The sequence below is a fragment of the Anastrepha obliqua genome, chromosome 6, assembly GCF_027943255.1.
Source record: "Anastrepha obliqua isolate idAnaObli1 chromosome 6, idAnaObli1_1.0, whole genome shotgun sequence".
NCBI lineage: Eukaryota > Metazoa > Arthropoda > Insecta > Diptera > Tephritidae > Anastrepha > Anastrepha obliqua.
Window position 1 is genome coordinate 66,419,356 of NC_072897.1, and position 24,698 is coordinate 66,444,053.

At 41.6% G+C, this 24,698-nt stretch overlaps 1 long non-coding RNA gene across 1 annotated transcript; it reads right to left on the reverse strand.

Annotated features, from left to right (window-relative positions):
- Positions 1-742: 742 nt before the first annotated feature.
- LOC129250853 (uncharacterized) lies at positions 743-24,459 on the reverse strand. Its single transcript, XR_008582819.1, has 2 exons — positions 24,313-24,459; positions 743-900 (listed from the first exon to the last, which is right to left on the reverse strand). It is a non-coding gene; the product is annotated as an uncharacterized LOC129250853 (long non-coding RNA).
- Positions 24,460-24,698: the final 239 nt, after the last annotated feature.

Genomic DNA, 24,698 nt, shown 5'->3' on the forward strand with positions numbered 1-24,698 from the left:
ACTTTACAAATTTCAGATAAACACCAAATCATATTTAAAAAATATGCCGTGAAATTACTCATCTCATCTACTCATCTTCCAAGATGTTATAATTTTCCTGGACTTTATTTTATGGACCATTCGTCACGTGTGCTATCAAGTGCTAGGAAGAGATAAAAACGTTATAAAAAATCTTATTACACAAACTAAATGAGTTTTTATAGAGTGTGTATTCCAAACAAAGACATTCCTGCATTGCCCTCTTAAATTCTGAAAAGAGCGCTAACGTTGCTATAAAGTTTTAAGTTTTTTTATAACTACCAACCCTAAAAGGACACCAACAGGAAAAAACAGCACTAAAAGGATACATAGGAGACACGATTCAATACCCAGAACGGATTGACAGTAAACTGGTCAATATATAAGTACAGTCATGTTTGTATATTTAATATATATACAATATATATATAATTGGCGCGTACACCCTTTTTGGATGTTTGGCCGAGCTCCTCCTCCTATTTGTGGTGTGCGTCTTGCTGTAGCTCCACAAATGGAGGGACCTACAGTTTCAAGCCGACTCCGAACGGCAAATATTTTTTATGAGGAGCTTTTTCATGGCAGAAATACACTCGGAGGTTTGTCATTGCCTGCCGAGGGGCAAACGGTATTAGAAAAATGTCAGTCATAGACCGTTTATTATATAAATTTTTTAAGTGGCAATTTGCATTTTATTTTTATATGTAATTTATAAACTCCATGTTCATAATGTTTAATACTTTATCATTTAATAAATACATTTTATAAATATATATAAGCATGTTACGCTTAAAAGGAAGCTTCCACCAGGTACGTTCCGTCCATTGGCTGATTGTTTTGATTAATTTGAGCATTGTCCGAGGCCGGCATATACTTTCCACAAGCCTGAAATAAAAAAAATATCATACATAGTGGGAATATTTCGGTTATAAAACAATGTATGTAGTTATGTTCTAGTTTTTTCCTCGATGCAAAAAGCTATGAACCAAATTTTTTTTAAATATTTTATGAAAGTAAAATGAAGGAGTTATTTCTATTAAATTTTATACAAGGTGTTCCATTTTGTCAGTATATGTGAGAATTTGAAAAACAAATGCAGTAATTATTTTAAAAAGTTCCAATGTGTTAAATGGTCATATGAGTGTAGACATGGAAGTTATTGGTAATCATAAATTACAGTAACATGACATTGGCATTTTTGACGAAATTTTATGTGACATTTGGTTATAGTCAGGGATTGTAATCAGGTTATAGGCATTAGCAAATTTCGTTTAACGAAGTTCATTACTCCGTTCACTATTTGAAGACAGAAGAGTAGGTTTTTCATCGCAATAACGAATGCTGCCTAATGCGACAACTCCATTTGTTGACATAGCCGCCAAGTTTGAAATGCACCTCATCAGTGAAGATGATTGCTTCAAAAAATCATCATTTACTTTATGCGGGAGCGTTCAGCGTTACTCACGATATACCTATGTACTGGCAAATGTCAACTGTTAACGCTCTAAACTGTTTCATGAATATCACGGTTGCTAAAAACGATTCTAAATTGAGATGGAAGAATTCAACTGTAATGATTCCATTAATCCGGACCGCATGAACACGAACACATTTTTAAGGATTTGAATTGGTCTATTTGAATAGTCTGAAATTGCTTGATTAATCAAATCAGTGTAGCGCAAACCTTTTTGTAATACTCAGGCCCGTGCGCAGACCCTCAGATTTAGGGGGGGTTCCAACTTTTGTTGCAGTCTGATATAACTTTGCTTGTGTTTATTAATTTATGACACAGTACACGCTTAAGTCACAGTTTTGGATATGATGAATCATTGATTGAAATTAATGTATTATAATATGCTTTGTAATAACTCATCAATGTTCTCATGCTTTATTTGTATATAATTTGTTTTCTCTGTACATCTAATCGATCTATGTCATTAGCTATTATCAGATTTTATAGAAGTAGTTGAACATATATATACTATACATTTATTACTATTTGAGCAAAGACAAATGCCTATTTTTCTCTTTTTCATATCGATTCATGTCAAAATTTTTTTTAAAACTTCGTCTGGGCCTGGTAATTTTTTTTTTTGTCGGGACAACTAGCAAGTGCAGCACTCAGACATTAACTAAGTCCATTGTACTACACTTGGATCCCCTTTTAATTTTCTTTAAATCTACCCGATTTCCGAAGAAATCTGAGTAGATCTTGTGGTGCCAAGGAGCCAAGATGGTCGCTTCTTAACACATCAGTGCCAAAGACCTCAAACCTGATGCGAGCGAAGGCGGGGCAGACTCACAGGAAGTGGTCCGCCGTCTCATCCTCCTCTTCACAAGCTGGGCAGAGAACACTGTCTGAGATGCCCAACCTTTCCATGTGCTTCGCCCACAGAAAGTGGCCCGTCATCAGTCCAACCAGCCGTCTGCACTCCCCTCTGCTTAATGACAGAAGGGTTTGCGACAGTCGATCGGACATGACAGGTAACATCAGTTTAGTCCATCTGCAGCCTCTCTCAGCCTGCCAAGCTCGCTTGTGGGTGGTAGTTACCCATTTTCTGACCGTGGCTGTGATGGCCGCAGAAGGGAGTGGCAAACTCTTAGCTAAGGAGTCAGAGGTCTCGTTACCCGCGATACCCACGTGTCCCGGGACCCATGTTAGCAGCAGGCTATTATGTCTACCGACATAGTTCAGCCTGGATTCACAGGACTTAACTACCCTTGACGTGGTTGGAGGGCTGTCTAAGGCCATAAGCGCAGCTTGGCTGTCGCTGCAGACACATATAGATCTGCCTCTCCATCGTTTTTCCACAACAAAGTTCATCGATGCATGCATTCCAAGAGCAAAGTGCATTTTTGTACCGCTAGATTCCACGTAGACCCCAGAGCCGGAGCCATGCTCGGTCCTGGAGCCATCCGCAAAGATGCGAAAACAGTGTTTGCCGGGCTCATTTTCTGAGTCTTCCCACAACTGAGCCTCTGGTAGCACTACACTGTATCTCTTTTCAAGTACGACTCTTGATGACATGGAGTCAAGGGGCATGGAGAGAATCGTTGGATCGATGTCCATGCCTTCTCTGTGTTCCAATGCCGGACAAAGGCCGTACCAGTTCCCATTGTGTTTCAGTCTGCAGATGACCTTCAAGGCCTCTCCTTGGATGAAAGCATCAAGTGGTGGTAAACCAATCAGAGCATCTATTGCCGGGCCTGAAGTAGTCGGAAAAGCTCCGGTGCAACAGATGGCCACATTGCGTTGTAGTCTCGATAAGGTCCTCCTGACTCCCACTAGAGAGAGTCTACTCATCCATACCACTGATGCATAGCTGATAATGGGTCTTATCATAGCCGTGTAGATCAATAGGACCTTGCTAAGAGAGAGACTCCACGTTTTCCCAAAGACACCTTTGCACTGCCAGAAAGCTGTCAGTGCTTTGGATGTCTTTGTTTCAACGTGTGATTTCCATAGGAGCTCACTATCGAGGATTACTCCAAGATATTTAATTTCCTTGGATAGCTGGATTGTGACTGCTTTTAGCTTTGGCAGAATGAGTCCATCAAGCTTCCTCCTTCTGGTAAAGAGGACAATACCAGTCTTGGCGGGATTTGCCGACAGCCCGTTCGCACAGCACCAAGTGTCAATCCGATCCAGAGTTTTCTGCACTTTCCTGCAGATGTTCATAAGCGAAGGGCCTGTTACCAAACAAGCAACATCGTCTGCATATGCTTGTGCGTGACTCCCGAATCGTTTAAGGTAGTGAGTAGAGGATCGATTACCATGCACCAGAGCAATGGAGATAGCACACCGCCTTGGGGGCAGCCTCTATTAACCCCAGATGACACCAGCAGATCTTCCTCTGCTCGCACCGAAACGATTCTTTGGGCCAGCATCGAACGAATCTAATTTACTAGCACCCGGTCTACGCCGTGCCTACTAGCAGAATTACACATACTGTCAAAAGTGGCATTATCAAACGCCCCCTCTATGTCTAAAAAGACGCCCATAACGTAGTCCCTCCTGTCGATGGCCAGCTCTACCCTAGTAACGAGGTTTTGCAGTGCCGACTCGCAGGATTTTCCACTCTGATAATAATGCTGAAATGGAGACAGAAGGTGAGCCTTCAGCGACTTCTGACGTATGCGAAATTCCACCAGTCGTTCGAGACTTTTCAGCATGAAAGAGGTCATGCTGATGGGTTTAAAGCTTTTGGGGCTGGTGTAGTCATCTTTTCCAACCTTTGGGATGAAAGGGACCCTCACCATCCTCCAAGAGCGTGGTATGTAAGCCAGTGCCAGGCATACCGAGAAGATTTTCTTCAGGGCTGCTGTCACGGACTCTGCACCTTCCTTCAGCATGACAGGATATATGCCATCTGGTCCGGGCGACTTGTAGCCGCCAAAAGATTTAATGGCAAATCGAATGGCGGCCTCATTCACCACAGATCTGGCAACGAACCAGTCATGCCGAGAAGGTCTAACAGCTCTGACACCTGCCTCTATCAATAAGGGCTGTTGCCGGCTGACGCTTATCTGATTACCAGGAATGTGAGATTCCATCAGCAAGCAGAGTGTCTCACTTTGCCGCTCCGTGAAGGAGCCATTAGATTTCCTAAGTGACCCCAGATTGCAGAATTCCCTATATGAGGCTCTTTTCGATTCCCGAATAAGCCTCTTGTAGGTCTTCTGAACATCACGGTATCGCTCCCAGTTCTCTGCAAGGTTAGTCTTGAGGGCCCGGCTTAGAAGTTTTCTCAACTCATGCCTCAACATCTGGAGTTCTCGATTCCTCCAAGGAACGGGAGTTCGGTTAGGGAGAGTTCGAATTGGACAGGCTGACTCAAAACATTCGGTTAGGGCAGCGTTGAGTTTCTCAACAGCCGCCTCAATGGCCTGTTCTTTTCGAAGTCTTGGTGGCGCAACGTCAAGGTCCCGCAACGCCTCCCTAAACTTCTGCCAGTCTGGTTTTCTGGGGTTTCTAGAGGGCAATGGCATTTGTACCTCCTCGCCACACTGAAACTCAATGTACCTGTGGTCCGAGGACGAATCTTCGGCAAGGACTCTCCAGTTCTTGATTGACCACCCAAGTTTTGAGTTTGATAGGGTTAGATTAATCACCTCCTGCCTTCTAGCTGTTACAAACGTTGGCTGTGAGTCCTTGTTATGTATGTCTAGGCAAGAGGACGTGATACATTCGAATAGTCGAGAGCCCCGTCCATTGCACTTGCTGCTGCCCCAGATTGTATGCTGGGCATTAGCATCGCAACATAGGATGAGGCCCAGACTGCGCCGCTCACAGAACCTCACGAGACTAGTGGCCTTCCCGGGTGGTGGCCTTTCCAGAGCATCGTAAGGAAAATAAGCAGATGTAATCACAAACTTCGACCATCCGCGTCTACCTCTGTAACACACCTCAGCCGATACCAGGTCTTGGCAACAGAATTGCTCAAGACCCGTCACAGTGAGATGGGATGATACTATAAGACCGGTTCTAAATCTACTCGAACTCCTGTCATATAATAACGTGGCCCCTTTCGGCGCACTTAAGCCACAGAAACGGCCCCTAAAGACCCAGGGCTCTTGCACTGCTGTAATGTGGGGTAATGTGTGCAGCTGGGAAAGCTTTCTACTTAGTAGTGCAGTAGCGGCTTTGGAATGCTGCAAGTTAATCTGCGTCACCGTCAAGGGGCGGTAGCTACAGGAATCGTCCGAACCAATCATTTGGCAAAGACATGGAAGCTGACCGTCCCAAAGAAGAGACTCAGACGGTTCCCGTACCGTGAGCCCATGACATCAACACTGGCCTCATCCACTTGCACCACAAAAGCAGCCCTTCCTTTCCTTCCCGGTTTTTGCTCTTGATGTACGAGAGGATAGGACATCTGCCGTAGACAGGTCTGGATCCGGAATCCAGCAGGTGGCCTTCCTGAGGGGTACACTCTCCTCGCTGTAGACTGCGAAGCGAGTGGTCCCCATGGGGGGCACGTTCTTGACCACGGTCCTGGTCCTCTCGAAGTTGGCCAGAGACGCCCACGTCACCTTTATGGTGCCGTCCTTTGGCTCATAGCCCTTCGCGTTGGCTTCAGGACCGGAGGCAATAACCTGACGCATCAGTTGACTTTTGCAGTATTTGATTTCTGCATTCGTCAGCTGATGGTGAGGCCCCAGCTTTCCAATTACAGCCACAGGTCGTGGGCCAGCAGCCTTCTCGCTATAGGATGGCTTGGCCGCACCCTTGGATGTGCTTGGGCGAAGGTCCAGCTCCTGATCCTCCACTGTTGAGAGCGCCCGTGCCCACCGAGGATTCGGTAGCTTCCCTGGGTGTCACTTCCGCTGACCTAGGTCTTTTGGAAGACACAGACGCAGAAGGGCCGGCAGAGCCACATGAGGATTTCTCCCGCATGAGCCTTGCCCGCCGCTTTCGTCTTTCGCTCCTTGCCACGCTCTTCGATTTCCCGGCTTCTTTGGGAGATCGTGCAGCCACCGAAGAGATCTCACAACTCAGGCCCTCCGAAACAGGGAAACGTTTCTCAGGCTCTGAAGGAGAGGATATTGCGATAGCAACTCCCGCCCCCCCAGGATGCGCTCTAGCTCATAGAGCTGAGAGACTTGGGTAATGGTTGGGGCCTCCAGAATCCATGCCCCTGCCGCCGAAGCGGGTGCATTGCCACTTGTGTGGATTCCACCTGGAGTAATAGATCCACTGTTTTCCATTACCTTTTTGGTTTTTTTCGGGACTCGGTATTACCGCGACTTATACTATCTGTTATACTAACAGAACATACTACGAAAATTTCGAACCATCTCCGTAAAACTCACCACTGCGTTTGGAGATTTTTATATTCGTTGCATGTCCATGTAATTAAGCATGGGTAAATATCAAGACGCACACAAAAGGGAGAGGAACTCGGTCAAACACCCAATAAAGAGTGTAAGCGCCAATTATGTACATATACATATATACATAAAGTTTCAACTTTCGTTGTTGCATTGCTCATACCCTAAATGCAAAAAATAAACAACAAGCAAACAAACCACATTAACAGCTCACACTTTTCTATGTGCATATACATACAAAACTTTTTAGCTAAAGCCGAGCCTTGAAATCCAACGGAGAAACTCTAAAAGTGCTACTTTGGACTATGTATATTAGGTAATTCAGTAGTAAAGTCCTCTCTCGACGAACAAAAGTAACACTCTACAAGACTCTCATCATGCCCGTCCTAACGTATGGTGCAGAAGCGTTGACGATGACACCATCCGATGAAGCGACGCTTGGAATGTTTGAGAGAAAGATTCTGCGTAAGACTTTGGACCTTTGCACTTTGGCAACGGCGAATATCGCAGACGATGGATCGATGAGCTGTATGAGCTTTACGACGACATAGACATAGCGCAGCAAGAGAGATTCTACGTTGGATTCCCAGGCTGACATTGTTATAGGCGTTAATGCTGGCTCCTAGGTATACGAAGTCCTTTACAACTTCGAAATCATAACTGTCAACAGTGACGTGGGCGCCGATATGCGAGTGCGCCGACTGTTCGTTTGATGACTGGAGGTACTTCGTTTTGTTCTCGTTCACCACCAGACCCATTTGCTTTGCCTTTTTATCCAGTTTGGAGAAGGCAGAACTAACAGCGCGGTTGTTAAGGTGGATGATGTCAATATCATCGGGATACGCCAACAATTGTACGCTCTAATAGAATATTATGCCTGAGCGATTAAGTTCTGCGGCTCGCACGATGCTCTCCAACATCAGATTAAAGAAGTCACATGACAGCGAGTCACCCTGTCTGAAACCTCGTTTGGTATCAAACGGCTCGGAGAGGTCCTTCTCAATTCTGACGGCGCTGCTGTTGCTGAGCAATGCCATCTTGCATAGCTGTATTAGTTTTGTGGGAATTCCAAATTCAGACATCGCGGCATACAAGTAACTCCTTTCTGTACTGTCGAATGCAGCTTTGAAATCAACGAAAAGATGGTGTGTGTCGATTCTCCTTTCGTGGGTCTTTTCCAAGATTCGGCGTATTGTAAATATTTGGTCGATGTTAGACTTTCCAGGTCTAAAGCCACACTGATAAGGACCAATCAGCTCGTTGACGGTGGGCTTCAGCCCTTCACACAATACGCTCGCTAGAACCCTTCTTATGGATTGGGCAGAGCACACTTAAATTCCAATCGGCAGGCATGCTTTCATCCGACCAATTTTGCATAGAAGCTGATGCATGCACCTTACCAGCTCCTCGCCGCCATGTTTGAATAGCTCGGCAGTCCGTCGGCGCCCGCGGCTTTATTGTTCTTTAGACACGTTATCACTATTCTCACCCCGTCATGGTCGGGTAGTGAAACGACAATCCCGTCGTCAATAATTGGGATGTCGGGGCCTTCACATTCTCTGTGACGTGCGCAGCTGCCATTATTTAATAGATTCGAGAAGTGTTCTTTCCATAATTTAAGAATTCCCTGGATGTCAGTCACCAGATCGCCATCTTTGTTCTTACAGGAAAACGCTCCGGTCTTGAAACCTTCTGTAAGCCGCCGAACTTTCTGGTAAAATTTTCGGGGGTTGTTCCTATTGGCCAGCACCTGGAGCTCCTCGCACTCACGTGTTTCGGCCTCTCGTTTCTTCTGCCGGATAATACGGCTCTCTTCCTTTCTGATCTCTTGGTAGCGATCCCACATGGCTCGCGATGCGCCCACTCGCAGCGTGGCTCAATAGGCAGCATATTTTCTTTCTGCGGCAGCATGGCATTCCTCGTCATACCAACTGTTTTTTCGGGCTCGCCGGAATCTGATTTTTTCTTCGGCGGCGGTACGTAAAGAACCAGAAATATTACCCATTGCTCGTGCATGCCGGTTTGTTGGGCAGTTCTCTCTGTCTGTTGTGATTGCAGCTTTTCGATGTCGATCATTCTTTGCGTAATTAGATGTACGCTTTTCGCAGCACAGAGGCGTGTGCGCAGTTTGGCTGCAACAAGGTAATGATCCGAGTCGATGCTGGGTCCTCGGATCGTAGCGTATCTTCCATATATCACAACATGGTCGATTTGGTTTCGCGTTTTCCGATCAGGAGACAGCCACGTTGCTTGGTGTATTTTCTTAAGTGGCGGGTCCCAAACCCAGCGCACAACCAGCTATCGTGGAATGTTTCGCCTTCTCACATTAGCTCACTCCCGAACGGGTGTTCGGATGCTACCCAGAGGATACTTGGGCTAATCCCGGGAGTTGTGAGCTGCTTCAACCATATGCGGAAAAATCGTCCTGGCTCCTCCCAAGTGAATGGCGATCGGTAACTTTCTCCACTTTCTGGACTTCTACATATGGAAATATCTTCCAATCATCCAATATTATATACATATATTGTGTCTGTCTGTCTGGTGCTCTGTAAAACTTTGTTGAATTCCCTTCAACCAAATGAAATCCTTAATAGAGAATAGATTCATTACCAAGCACACAGGAAGATGGCATCTGCAAATTTACATATGCGAATTTATATACATACATATGCGCATTTATATATGCTGAGTGTATGTATGTGCTCTTGCCCCAGCAAAAAAATTTATGATAAAACCTCTCAAGAAATCCAGCGCCCATTCATAGGCACAGCATTCAGCATAGGCACAGCTACGGCTGTCTAGCATTTAGAAGCCATATTTACATACAAGTACATATATGGGTGCAGACATATATACGGAGTCACGACATGCCAAAAATTCACGATTTAACAAATATTGGAAAATATTTCTGTAAGAAATATTTCAGTATTGACTGTTATGATTTGATTTCTTCAATCTTAGAAGTAATTTTTTGTCATCGTTGAGAAGGAGTGGCATATGGGCTACTCGTCTTATGAATGAAAGTACTTTGCTCATAGAAATATGAGCTCGAGCTTATCAGTGAATTGGGTTTCGTTGTGCTGTACAATATTTGAAACTGTTCAGTGCCATAGCAACTGGAATCATGGTCGTTTCGGCTGGGCATATGAATTATTTTGTTTTTGTAGTCGCTAGGCATAGAATTTGAGCTTTGGATAGATGGACAGATTACGGCATAAATTTTCGTAAATTACCGCGTAAATAACCACTTAAATTTACATAAAGTGTATTATAAATTTGCAAAACAAATTTATTGCATTTTTAGTTTAGTTTGATAAATTATTTTACTGCTTTAATTTGATTCTATTGATTCACAAAGTTCTATTGGTGATGTTTTAAATTTGTTTGCAGAATGTGATTGTATAAACAATGGTGAAAGTAAATAACTTGATTGATTTGAAAAACAAAGAGGAAGAGAGGTTGCGTAGAAGAAGAGCAGCGCAAAAAAAACGGAGGTCGAAAACAAATGCAGACATTATAAAATATTTAAAAAATCAGAATTCTTCTTCTGCCTCAAGCCGCAGATCATTAAAAAGAGTTCCTTATGAAGATGTGTGTTGCGGTGACGAAGAAAGACCTACTGAGCCATTAAAAGCAATCAATCGAACATGCATTAAAACTAGAACACACACCCAGAAAATACCACGTAAGCACACACCCGGGATACGTTTGTACCCGGGACCTTATTTTGCGGTTTTTTTAATGCTTATTCAACCGATTTCTATGATTTTTTTTTTTGAAATGTATATTTTAGTATATAACAAGTATTTCGTCTTTTGTTTCATTCGAATATTCCTACTGGTTCCAGCGATATGGGCAAATAAATGCAGGACATGCAACAGTGGATTTTTGTTTTTGTTGTTGTCCTGATAAATGCAAAACAAAATAATATAATTTATAATAATATACTTGTAGAGTAACAACGAATACACATTTTGGTTTTTATTTCATTGAAATATTCTACCTGGTTCAAAAGATATGTGCAAAAAGATCGCGCAAGGTATGGGTACGTAGGTAGCAAATACACTAGTATAACTGGTTTTTGTATTTTATATGCAGCTGCAAGGGTTGTTTTCACACGAGGTGTTGTTGTAAATGCTGCCTGTTGATATTTTCATTATTGTTTTGGTGCTCAAAAGTGTAAGAAGTGAGAATATAAGTGAAAATACAGGGTGGCTGATGAATTTTGCTACATTAAGAAACTCAAATAACTTTTTTTTAGTGCATGGAATTCATTTATTTTTTTTTCAAGTTGAAGGTCATTAAATTTTATTAAATGTAGTTTAGCTAGTTTTAAAAATAATTGAATTTAAATGTCCCCCATGCTCGTTGACACAAGTGCGGCATCTTAGTAAAAAGCTGTTCATTGCTGCTTTGAGAGTTGCGACAGGAATAGCCGCAATTGTTGCCCGAATGGATTGTTTTAGTTCATCCAAATTTGTTGGCTTTGTTATATAAACTTTTTGTTTACATAAACCCCACAAGAAAAAGTCAGGTGCAGTAAGGTCAGGCGACCTGGGGGGCCAACGAAATTCGGAGTTTCTTGAAATCAGTTTCGTCGCAACTCTGTCATAACAGTCTGGGCTATGTGAGACGTTGCCTCATCTTGTTGAAACCACACAGAGTTGAAAGGAATTCTCTTTAGGAGTAGTTCTGGATAGAAAAATTCTTTCAGCATTTTCAAATAACGGTCTCCAGTAACCGTAACGGTGTGACCATTTTCTTCAAAAAAATAAGGCCCGACAATACAGCGTGAAGAAACCGCACACCACACTGTCACGCGAAGAGGATGCAATTCCGTCTCGTGGAGTATTTGTGGGTTAGAAGTACTCCATATTCGACAATTTTGTTTGTTCACATTGCCGTTTAAATCGAAATGGGCCTCATCAGACATGAAAAGGCAGTTTAACATGTTTTGGTCTTCTTCCACCATTTGCAGGATCTTCTGGCAAAATTCCAAGCGAATCGGCAAGTCTGCTGCATTCAGTTTATTAACCATTTGAATTTTGTAGGGAAATAAGTCTAAATCTTTGTGCATTATTGTTTGCAAAGACTGTCGGCTGACACCAAGTTGAGCAGATAAGCTTCTTGTTGAAACCCTTGGATTGCTTTGTATAGCTGCAGCTACAGCAGCGATCGTTTCCTCCGTCCGAACTGGTGGGTTTCGATGATAAGGCCTTCTTGCAACTGTTCCTTGCTCAGCAAAATTATTCACCAGTCTCATTATGGTCCATCTGCTCGGGGGATCGCCGCCAAACATCCGCCTGTACTCTCTCTGTACCAAAACTACGGACTCCAGTGCGTGATAGCGGCGGACTATCCAAATTCTTGTTTGCGTGTCCCAGTTATCCATTTTAATAAATTTTAAAGATCAATCTGCAAATTAAAACAAAAATGGAACAGATAACTTAAAAAGAAAAAAGTTATTCAATTTTTTTTAGTAGCGGCTTTCATCAGCCACCCTGTAAATATAACTGAAACTATAAATAACTGGATACGAAATGACTTCAAGAAGAAACGAATATTTATCAAGTGCAGCATATAGAAGGTAAAAAATGTAAAATAAGCAACAATGTAAACATATACTAATTTTTTTTATTATGCAGGTTAACTGAGGAACAGCGAGAATCATATAAACAATCTTTATTTGATGAAATTTGTGACGATGACGCTCCCTATGACCTTGACTCAGAAGATGAAGAAGAAATTCAATTCAATGACATTGAAATTGCTGATGACGATGCTGAAGTTTCGCAAAGTGCCGCAGAAGTAAAGGGTGATCAATTAAGAGGAGTTTTTTTCATTTGCGTTTTTTTACAGATCGCGCGCGAATTGTGGCAAACTGTCATCGTGGATTTGTTGAACAGCGTTTGGTATTTCATCATGGAAAGACTCACACCGCAACAACGTCTACAAATTGTTCAACTGTATTATGAAAATCAGCGTTCTGTGACAAATGTTTTTCGTGCGCTTAGACCGCATTATGGTCAACATAATCGGCCTGCCTTAAACACTATTCGACATACCATCAACAAATTTGAATCCGAATATTCATTGGTGGATAATTCTCGACCGAATAGACCACGTCCAGCAAGAAGCATTGAGAATATAGCGGCAGTAGCAGAGAGTGTACGTGAAAACCGCGATGAATCGATTCGGCACCGTTCTCAGCAACTTGGACTGTCGTATGGAACAACTTGGTCAATTTTACGGAAGGATCTTCATTTAAAAGCATACAAAATACAGCTCGTACAAGAACTAAAGCCAAATGATCTTCCTGCACGTCACCGTTTCGCTGATTGGGCTCTTGAAAGATTGAAGAAGATCCGCTGTTTTCGAGCAAAATTTTGTTCAGCGATGAGGCGCATTTCTGGCTCAATGGTTACGTCAATAAACAAAATTGCCGTATTTGGGATGAAGAGAAACCAGAACAGGTTCAAGATCTACCTTTACACCCAGAGAAAACAACGGTCTGGTGTGGTTTATGGGCTGGTGGAATCATCGGTCCATATTTTTTCAAAAATGATGATGGCCGCAACGTAACTGTGAATGGTGCTCGCTACCGTACCATGATATCGGACTTTTTGCTACCTGAAATTGAATCTAATGATCTCTACGACATTTGGTTTCAACAAGACGGAGCCACTTGCCATACAGCTCGTGAAACAATGACTTTATTGAGAAGTCATTTCGGAGAGCAGCTGATTTCACGTTACGACCTGTGAGTTGGCCACCAAGATCTTGTGATATCACACCTTTGGACTTTTTTCTTTGGGGATTCGAGAAGTCCAAGTTCTATGCTGATAAACCAGCTACGATTGAAGCTCTGGAAGCCAACATTACGCGTGTTATTCACGACATACCAGTCGAAATGCTCGAACGAGTGATTGAAAATTGGACCTTCAGAATGGACCACCTTAAGCGTAGTTGCGGCCAACATTTGAATGAAGTCATATTCAAAAAGTAAATGTCAAAGAATGTCCTTTCAAATGATAAATAAAGGTTTTGAACATAATTTACATTTTTGTTTTTTTTTAACTATTGAAAAAAGCACCTCATGATTGATCACCCGTTATTACCTGATTATGCGCACTATGAGGATGATGAAGAAGACGATGAAGAAGAAGAAGTAGAAGTAGAAGAAAATAATGAATTACCTGCTAGTGGCGAAAAATTTGTTGCGCGTGATGGTACTGAGTGGATGAAAGAACCAAATGTAAGTCGTCAGGTACTCAAACAAAATATTATAAGAGAACGTTCTGGACCAGCTAGATGCACTGAAATGTTGTCAATAGAGCAAACATTCAAATGTTTCATGAACGTTGAAATGGCTGCGCCACACAAATAAGTTAGCAAAAGAAACTTATAATGCTTACAACAATGCGCATCCAAACACAACTCCTAAGTCATGGACGCCTGTGTCAATAACAGAGCTGTATGCATTTTTTGGCATACTTATTATGACTGGTGCGAACCATAGCAATGGAGAACATGTTCGAGATTTATGGAGCGTCAAAAACTATCCTTTATATCGCGCCACAATGGGAGTCAACCGTTTCTGTTCGATATTGCGGTTCCTAAGATTTGACGATAAAAACACTCGTGCAACACGCTTACTAACTGATAAAGCAGCACCGATCAGTGAGTTGTGGACGATGATGAACAATAATCGTGCTGCACATTACAAGCCCAGCTCATGCTTGACGATTGATGAACAATTATTTCCTTACCGTGGACGCACACGGTTTACGCAGTACATACCGTCAAAACCTGCTAAATATGGTGTCATGTTTGGTGGATTTGCGATGCCACAAATGCATATCCACTGCATGGACAAATATATACTGGTAGGGAAACGAACCAAGGCGAACGAGTGGTGAAGGATTTGTCTGCCAAATACCAAGGAAGTGGCCGAAACATTACAATGGACAATTTTTTTACGACCTTGCCAGTTGCAGAACTGCTTCTCACCTGGAAACTCACGATCGTTGGAACTTTGCGCAAAAACAAATCATATATTCCTCAAGAAATGAAGCAGAACAAAAACAGGACAATTGGTTCAACGACATTTGGCTTTAAAAATAATGTGACAATGTGCTCTTATGTTCCCAAAAAAAATAAAGCAGTTATTTTGCTTTCGACCATCCATAATGATGCTGAAATAGCTGACAGTGGGAAACCTGAAATAATTGAATATTATAATCGTACCAAAGGTGGTGTTGATCGAATGGACCAAATGTTTGCGGAATATCCAACACAAAGACAAACAAAACGATGGCCACTAGCGATGTTCTTCAACATGTTGGACATTACAGCTCTTGCAGCCTACATTGTCTACGATTTGAATAACCCTATGTTGCCTTGGAGAAGAAACAACAAGCGTAAGCAGATCCTGCGCAGCTTGGCTGAAGCATTGTGTATACCCATTATTGAAGCTAGAGCCATAAATCGTCAAGTGACGCGAAATTTTTTGACTAAAATTGCTATTGAAGCATATTTCAACCGACCGCTGGAATCAATGGTGTCAACAGCAGCATCAACATCTGCCGCAGCGCGCACGCCAAAACCTGTGTCCGGATCTTGCTATTTATGTTACGCACAAGAGGAAAAACGCCGTAGAGGAAACGCCAGAAAGCTGTGCGCCAAATGTAAGAAGCCAATGTGTCTTGAACATTCGGTCACATCAACAAATTTTTTATAATTTTTATAATAAAAGTCAATAATATAATGTGTGAAATGAATATTTTTAATTTTTCAAATAAAAAAATAATATAAAAATGTTTTTTTTTTTATTATTATGAGGATTTTTACTATTGGGGTACAAACGTATCCCGGGTGTGTGTTTACGTATGTAATGTGTTTGGAAGGCTGTAGCTCCTGAACCAATGGTCCGATCTGGTTCAAATTTGTTACCATTCTCGATGACTTCGTTTTTTGTAACATTTTTTTTCTTCACCTTTTAATCCCCAAACGAAATGTTACAAAAAACGAAGTCATCGGGAGGCGAAACGGAGTTCGTCGGGTTTGCTAGTTTGTATATACAGGGTGGGCCATATAGGGTTTGCTTTATGAACCACCTATTTTTTTGAGAATGGTAACACAAATGACATGTCAAATGTGTTCATAATTTACTTAAAGGTTTGACATTTACGAAATGGGACGCTATACGATTGAACAAAATTGGGAAATATTGAAAACCTATTTCCAAAGTGGTGAGTCTTCTTCTTCTTCCGCGGTTACAGTAAATGGCGAGCGTTACCGTGACATGCTCAATGAGTTTTTGTTTCCAAAAATTGAAGAGGATGACATGGACGACATTTGGTTTCAACAGGACGGTGCAACCTGTCACACTGCCAAAGTTACACTCGAACTTTTGGTTACCGTTTTTGAATTCCGATATCAATTGGCCTCCTCGGAGCTGTGATTTAAGCCCGTTGGATTATTTTTTGTGGGGAGCCGTTATGGACAAATGCTATGCGAACCATCCAGAGACGATTGATGCTTTAAAACACGAAGTCGAAGTTGTCATTCATGAAATTGGAGCCCAAGCAATCGAAAATGTGCTTAAAAATTGGGTTAATCGAATGGCCTACTGTAAAGCCAGTCGTGGCAGTCATTTGAACAATATTAATATATTTTTCATTCATAAATGACAATGGTCAATCTTCAAAATAAAAAAAAAGTTTGAAAAAATATTGATTAGTTTTTTTTATAGCCGATTCAAAAAGCAAATTTTACATGGCCCACCCTATACATATGGGTGATTCTCCGCGTAGCGCAGAATTCGGTTCATATTATTATTTGTATTTTTTTACAATTAAATAAAAATCAAAACGTTATCTTCAAGGTTACGGGTCAAGAAAATCAAAATGCTTAATGGGACAGACTAAATGTTTATAATTTTTTTTTTAACAATTAATTGTAAACGCTAGTGTGTACTATGATATATAGCTATTGACCAACTATTCTTTACAAAAGTAAGCTGTTGGATTTGTAGGATAATTAAATAAGACTTACCCTAATATTGTATATTTCAATTTTTAATTGTTTAACAGTAATTGTTTAAACAAATTATGAAAAAATTACAATTTTTTCAAAACTATGAACGTCAATCGATTTTACAAGAAAAGTTAGAAGGATTTTGTAATGGGAATATTTTTTTAAGTCATACTTTGTTTATAAATCATTATAAACAAATAGCGTTTCAAATGGCCTCAATTCAGGCTTCATAGTTAGAAATTATACAATAAAAAGGATAATTTTTATTCGTCTGTGAATTCAACGGTTATATTGTTTATACCAGAGGCTGATTTCGTCATGGTACTTAGTGAATTAAAATAATAGACTTATATTTATTCAATTAGTTTATTTTATATATGAACGAAGTATGAACGATATTATTTATAATACTATAATAATAATAATAATATATATAATAATATAACAACTTTTTTAAAGTAATGAGATCTTTGTAGTATTTATCATATTAATACTCTGAATTCTATTTTAAGTAACAGGTATGCCAGTCTTTAAAATTGTGAAAAGAAAAAAAGAAAAAATTACAATGAAAAAATCTCAGGATTTTAGATGAAAATCATTTTCAAAAACTTTACTTCCTAAAACAGGTATTGCCTGTGGGAATTTGTAAATTACCTTATCATCCACTCTTGGCTTTGACAAAATTGACATAATTTGACCAAACATTATTTTCATTTGAATATCTCCATTAAATACACATACATTTGCTGCATCTTGTGCATTGCTCTTAAGAAAATGCACGTTTACTTCGTTGCTTGTGGTAATCCTTCCTTCACAGTTTGGAACGATTAAATATTTTGCAAAACCTCTCGGTCCTCCAAGTTGAACAAGACAACAAGTGCCCTTTTTAACCCTAGAACACACACCCGGGTACAAATGCATCCACTTCAACTTTGAAGTGTTGTAACTTTTGAACCGCTATACCGCTAACTTCGGATCTAGGAAGATTATTTAGTTTTGAGTTCAAATTCAAAATTTGAACCAGATCGGACCATTGGTTCAGGAGCTACAGCCTTCCAAGCACATTACATACGTAAACACACACCCGGGATACGTTTGTACCCCAATAGTAAAAATCCTCATAATAATAAAAAAAAAACATTTTTATATTATTTTTTTATTTGAAAAATTAAAAATATTCATTTCACACATTATATTATTGACTTTTATTATAAAAATTATAAAAAATTTGTTGATGTGACCGAATGTTCAAGACACATTGGCTTCTTACATTTGGCGCACAGGCCGTTTCGCCTCCCGATGACTTCGTTTTTTGTAACATTTCGTTTGGGGATTAAAAGGTGAAGAAAAAATATTTTTTTTCTTTTATATTTGAAAAAAAGGATAAAAAATGAAAGTGAATCCAAAGTAAATACCGAATCGAAGCGTTATACGTTTCCTCGAATTATCCGTTTCATTTAAGTGCCCTTTAGTAAACCACATTTTTTGTTCTTTGTTCTAACGTTAACACAAACAAAACGGATGGTTTCCCAACTCGTGAACACGCAACGTATAGCTACCCATGTGAAAAACAATGATTTTCTAAATCTTTTTTTGGCATTCGTTCCAATGCTGTTTTGTCAGTTGTCACTGTTTAACAGGTTCGAGAAGTGTTCCATCCATAATTTAAGATTGCTCTGTACGTCAGTCACCAGTTCGCCGTCTTTGTTCTTACAGGAAAACGCTCCGGTCTTAAAACCTTCTGTAAGTCGCCGAACTTTCTGGTAGAATTTTCGGGCGTTGTTCCTGTTGGCCAGCATCTCAAGCTCATCACACTCACGTATTTCGGCCTCTCGTTTCTTCTTTCGGATAATACGTCTCTCTTCCTTTTTTAGCTCTCTATAGCGATACCACATGGCTCGCGTTGCGCCCGATCGCAGCGTGGCTCTATAGGCGGCATCCTTTCTTTCTGCGGCAGCATGACATTCCTCGTCGTACCAACTGTTTTTTCGGGCTCGCCGGTATCCGATTTCTTCTTCGGCGGCGGTACGTAGGGAGCGAGAAATGTTGCTCAACTGCTCGTGCATGCCGGTTTGCTGGGCAGTGCTTTCTGGGAGCAGGAGTGTGAGTCGAGTGGCGAATCTTCAGGCTGTCTGTTGTGATTGCAGCTTTTCGATGTCGAACATTTTTTGCGTAGTTAGATGTACGTTTTTTGCTGCACAGAGGCGTGTGCGCAGTTTGGCTGCAACAAGGAAGTGATAAGAGTCGATGTTGGATCCTCGGATCGTACGTACATCCAATACACTAGAAGCTTGTCTTCCATCTATCACAACATGATCGATCTGCTCTAGCGTTTTTCGATCAGGAGACAGCCAGGTCGCTTGGTGTATCTTTTTATGCTGGAACCTGGTGCTGTAGACTACCATGTTTCGGGCCCCGGCGAAGTCGATCAGCCTCTGTCCGTTACCGAATGTTTCGTTGTGCAGGCTCCTTGCCCACCCTGGCGTTGAAGTCGCCAAGCACGATTTTTATGTCGTGGCGGGGGCAGCGCTCATAGGAACGTTCTAAGCGCTCACAGAAGGAATCTTTGGTCGCATCGTCCTTCTCTTCCGTCGAGGCGTGGGCGCAAATTAGCGAGATGTTAAAAAAGCGCGTTTTGATGCGGATTATTGCGAGACGCTCGTCCACCCACAACAAATCCCACACCGAATTTGCGCTCCTTTACATGGCAGCTGTAGTAGACGTCGCAAGGTCCTATGTTTTTCTTACCTTGCCCCGTCCATCGCATCTCTTGGATGACAGTGATGTCAGCCTTTACTCTCACGAGGACATCAACCAACCGGGCAGAGGCACCTTCCCCATTAAGGGACCGGACATTCCAGGTACATGCCCTCAGACCATATTCCTTATTTCGTTTGCAGGGGTCGTCATCAGTAAAAGTAGTTATCATCCGAGGCTTTGTAAGTCTTTTCATAGGGGAGGTGGCGGGTCCCAAACCCAGCGCACAACCAGCTTTACTGGAATACTTCGCCTTTTCACGTTAGCTCACTCCCGAACGGGTGTTCGGAAGCTACCCAGAGGATACGTGGACTAATCCCGGACGATGTGAGCTGCTTGAACCATATGCACAAGAATCGTCCTGGCCACTCCCAAGTGAATGGCGATCAGAAACTTTCCCCACTTGCGTGAGCTTCTACACATGGAACCATCGTCCCACAGCTGCGCAGAGAATGTGACCTCAATCGTTGACGACGGAATTGTCATTCCGATACCCGACCATTACGAGGTGAGAATAGCAAAAACACGGCTAAAGAACAACAACGCCGCGGGCGTCGACGGACTGCCGGCAGAGCTATTCAAACATGGCAGCGAGGAGCTGGTAAGGTGCATGAATCAGCTTCTTTGCAAAATATGGTCGGATGAAAGCCCATTGGAATTTAAGTGCGCTCTGCTCAATCCATAAGAAGGGCGATCCTGCAATCTGTGCCAATTACCGCGGGATTAGTCTTATAAACATCGCCTACAAGGTTCTAGCGAGCGTATTGTGTGAAGGGCTGAAGCCCACCGTCAACGAGCTGATTGGTCCTTATCAGTGTGGCTTTAGACCTGGAAAGTCTAACATCGACCAAATATTTACAATACGCCGAATCTTGGAAAAGACCCACGAAAGGAGAATCGACACACACCATCTTTTCGTCGATTTCAAAGCTGCATTCGACAGTACAGAAAGGAGTTACTTGTATGCCGCGATGTCTGAATTTGGAATCCCCACAAAACTAATACGGCTATGCAAGATGGCATTGCTCAACAACAGCAGCGCCGTCAGAATTGAGAAGGACCTCTCCGAGCCGTTTGATACCAAACGAGGTTTCAGACAGGGTGACTCGCTGTCATGTGACTTCTTTAATCTGATGTTGGAGAGCAGCGTGCGAGCCGCAGAACTTAATCGCTCAGGCATAATATTCTATTAGAGCGTACAATTGTTGGCGTATCCCGATGATATCGATATCATCGGTCTTAACAACCGCGCTGTTAGTTCTGCCTTCTGCAAACTGGATAAAGAGGCAAAACGAATTGGTCTGGTGGTCAACGAGGACAAAACGAAGTACCTCCAGTCATCAAACGAACAGTCGGCGCACTCGCATATCGGCACCCACGTCACTGTTGACAGTTATAATTTCGAGGTTGTAAAAGACTTCGTATACCTAGGAGCCAGCATTAACACCTATAACAATGTCAGCCTGGAAGTCCAACATAGAATCTCTCTTGCCAACAAGTGCTACTTTGGACTAAGTAGGCAATTGAGTCGTAAAGTCCTCTCTCGACGAACAAAAGTAACACTCTACAAGACTCTCATCATGCCCGTCCTAACGTATGGCGCAGAAGCGTTGACGATGACAACATCCGATGAAGCGACGCTTGGAGTGTTTGAGAGAAAGATTCTGCGTAAGACTTTGGACCTTGCACGTTGGCAACGGCGAATATGCGATGTCTTCACTTGGTGTGTCCAATTGGTTAGCACGAGAACGAAACGACTGGCGCGCTTTGTTAAACTCGGCCAAAATCGCGTAAGTGGTTATCGCGCCAATTAAGAAGAAGAAAAGGTTATTAGGGTGAAAAAATGCTTGCAACTGTTCAATAATTCGTCGCATTAACTGTTGTGTTCCCTGTATATTGCACCGCACATTCAGCTTATCCACCGTCGACGAAATGAAATATATTTGCAGAAATTGATGCGGTTCATCTGGTGTTGGCACCATTGAACCATGCAAGTGATATATTTGTCGTTGTATCTGTGATGGCAAACAATTAAGATAGAATAATTTATTTATTTATTTTTGAAGAATACGGTGTGACTTCTGATCGTGTGATGTTGTAGTGTGTGGTATATGTGTAGTTGTTATGCGTTGCAATTGATTCTTGGTGTGATTGATTGGTGTGTGTGATTGGTTGTGTGTGTTGTATCTTTTACCTTGCAAGTCGGCATGAAGCCGCCTTCTCGAATGATATGAGCCCCAAAGGAAGTCATGCGAAAGCAGTTATTGTATTCAAGGATGCGTTGAGGAAAATGGTTGGAATCGGGATCAGTTCCATCGAACAATGGTTTCAGTGGCTGCGGTGGTGTAATGGATCCAGTTTGACTTTTCCTTTTGCGCAGCACAATCCAGCCGTTTCTCTTTTGAACTTTAACGCATAGCAATATCGGCATACAGTCGTCATTGGTATAATATCTAAATTGTCATCATCACTGTAGTTCGCAGTGGAATCATATTGGAAGGCCAACCGATTGTATGATGCCAATGATCTTCGTGTGCTCACGCGTTGTCTCAATCGGGCATTTTCACTTATTATATTTTGTCTGTCTTCGCTTAAGTTCAGTGAATACACTTGTTGCTGGCTTGCATGTCTTGTGCGGCGGTCGGTGTTCGCACGTCGTCCTCTCGGCATTTTGGACTATGAACAGACTGGTGAATTTAATCTCAAATGCACGATCCACATAATTTACACATTTCACAGTTCAAGGTGGTAACCTTAAGGACAAATGCCTGCTGTTGAAGTTGAATAAAAATTTGCACACTACGCGTGATTGATTTGATAGTTTCCAATTGAACTGTTAGGAAATGAATAGCTTTATATACCGGTTTTAAGTTAGCGTTTGAAAGAACGTGCGCATAATAAATGTCACATGAAATTAACTGACCTTTCCTACGAATGCAAAACCGTGGAAATCGGTTCGTGCGTTCTAGAGTTATAGCGTCAGGAAGGAAACCCCGTCTTATTTTTATATTATAGATAAGCATTGTTTTGCTGGAAGTTTAGAATGCAAATATGTACGTTCATATGCTAGGGCATCAAGTGTGCATACGCACATAGAAATATGTAAATGCATATGCAAAAGATAACTGTTTCAGCATTTTTTAGGTAGCAATTCGATCATTCGCATAGTTACTCCCCAATTATTGCACGAAATATGATAAGGCGATGCTCGTGAGGTAGATCATGGTTGTTTCAGTGCATAAATATGCGTGCAACACTATATTTTTTTCCCATGTATGCAAATACGTTTCTTTAAATTTGTCTTTTATTTATTTTGAATTTCCAAGTTTTATACTATCTAGAATATGCATACATATATTATTCCTTGCAATAAAATGTAAATTAAAAAAAAATTCGTTTGCCAAAGAAACAATAAAATGTAAATTAAATGCCGTCGGCAATTTGATTTTATATAGGAGCTAAAAACTGTTCAGAGCGCCAATGTCCTTATACAGAATTCACTGTAATCAGCTCTGTTAAGAACTTCCCCTCTGTCGAGTTGGGCGAGGTGAAAAAGTCTTCGCGGTTTCGCTTCATTTTTGACAATTCACACTATTCGTAGCACGTGAGAATTCTCTATACATTAACGTTATCTGCAGTACGTTCGTCGGAATCAAGTAATAATACGTTGACATATGCATTAATAACCTATAAATCTACCCATAAATCTTATCAAATTAGTCTGCAGATTACCTGCAAAATTGACAATCAGCTATCAATACTGCCTTGAGAGGTTTTTCTTCATAGAAATTATTTTGGTAGGAATATTTCGGTATTTTTGGTTTCTTCAATTACAACGGCACACAAAAAAAAAAAGTGGGGAGTACTTTTGACTAGACCCATATATCCCTATGTATTTTGACGCGCTGAATCCGAATTCGGTGTCCGTTTTGCCCGTACACCCCCAAAATTTTAGGTAAATAGCGAAAAACCGTGAAACCCCATGAAAAATCGCTGAAAATCGCATTTATAGACGTTTGTCAATTTTAAAAACTTTTCTTATGAGTGTATTATACCTGATTTCAGTGTATTTTGACGCACTGAATCCGAATCCGGGGTTTGTTTTGCCCGTACACCCCCAACATTTTGATTAAATAGGCTAGTTCATGGATAGTTTTACTACTGAAGAAACCTTGGCATATGAATCTATTATTTTGCTTGTACTTGCGACCAGGGCACCTCCACGAGGTGACGGTGGGCAACAGAGCAATCTGGCGGAGCCCTGGGTTAACGGCTATCGTGCCGTCATGGCAAGTACAAGCAAGTGCTTTACGATGCAGGGGAGGGATACCCCAGTATCGGCGACTGGTCAGGGTGAGAAAGTGGGCCCGCAGTCGTCGTCATCCAGCGACTGCAGCTCTACATTAGTGGGTAACTTGGCTTCTCTAGAGTATGTATAATGCTACAAGAAATCGGATACATACTCCAGCAGCGGGTCGAATTTACTCCTGCCACAAGGCATCCCTTTGTTAACATAATAGGCGTTAATATCGCTGCAAGAAAAAAATATATGGCGCTAAACTTCAAATAAATGGGGTTAATGGACCGCCAGATACAAGCAATATATATGTAAGTATAAGCATAAAACATAGCCGAACAAAAAGAGATTAATAAGAAAGTTTCATACTGTACCTGGTAGCGTTGTGGACAGCAACGACCGCAACATGATTGCATTAATCCGACGGCGCTGTTTGTTGAATGGGCAGGACTAGCCAAGGGCGACGGAGAACCAGTACGTTTCTGTTGACCATTGTATGGTATTTCAAGCTCAACAAACTCGCGATCCTTTTTTCAAGTTAGGCGTTTTATTATTTGTATAATTTTTTTTTCATTATTATTTGATATAAATATTTTTAGGGCGGCATGATATGAAGTGTTCAAAAAACGAGTGCACGTACAGCAATAGGTAAAGCAGAGGAAAGAGAGGGATACATTAACTAGTAAATTGTAAAATATAGATACGGACCTAAATTTTTTATAGTTATTGTACAAAAGAAATAATAAAAATCGTCAAGTAA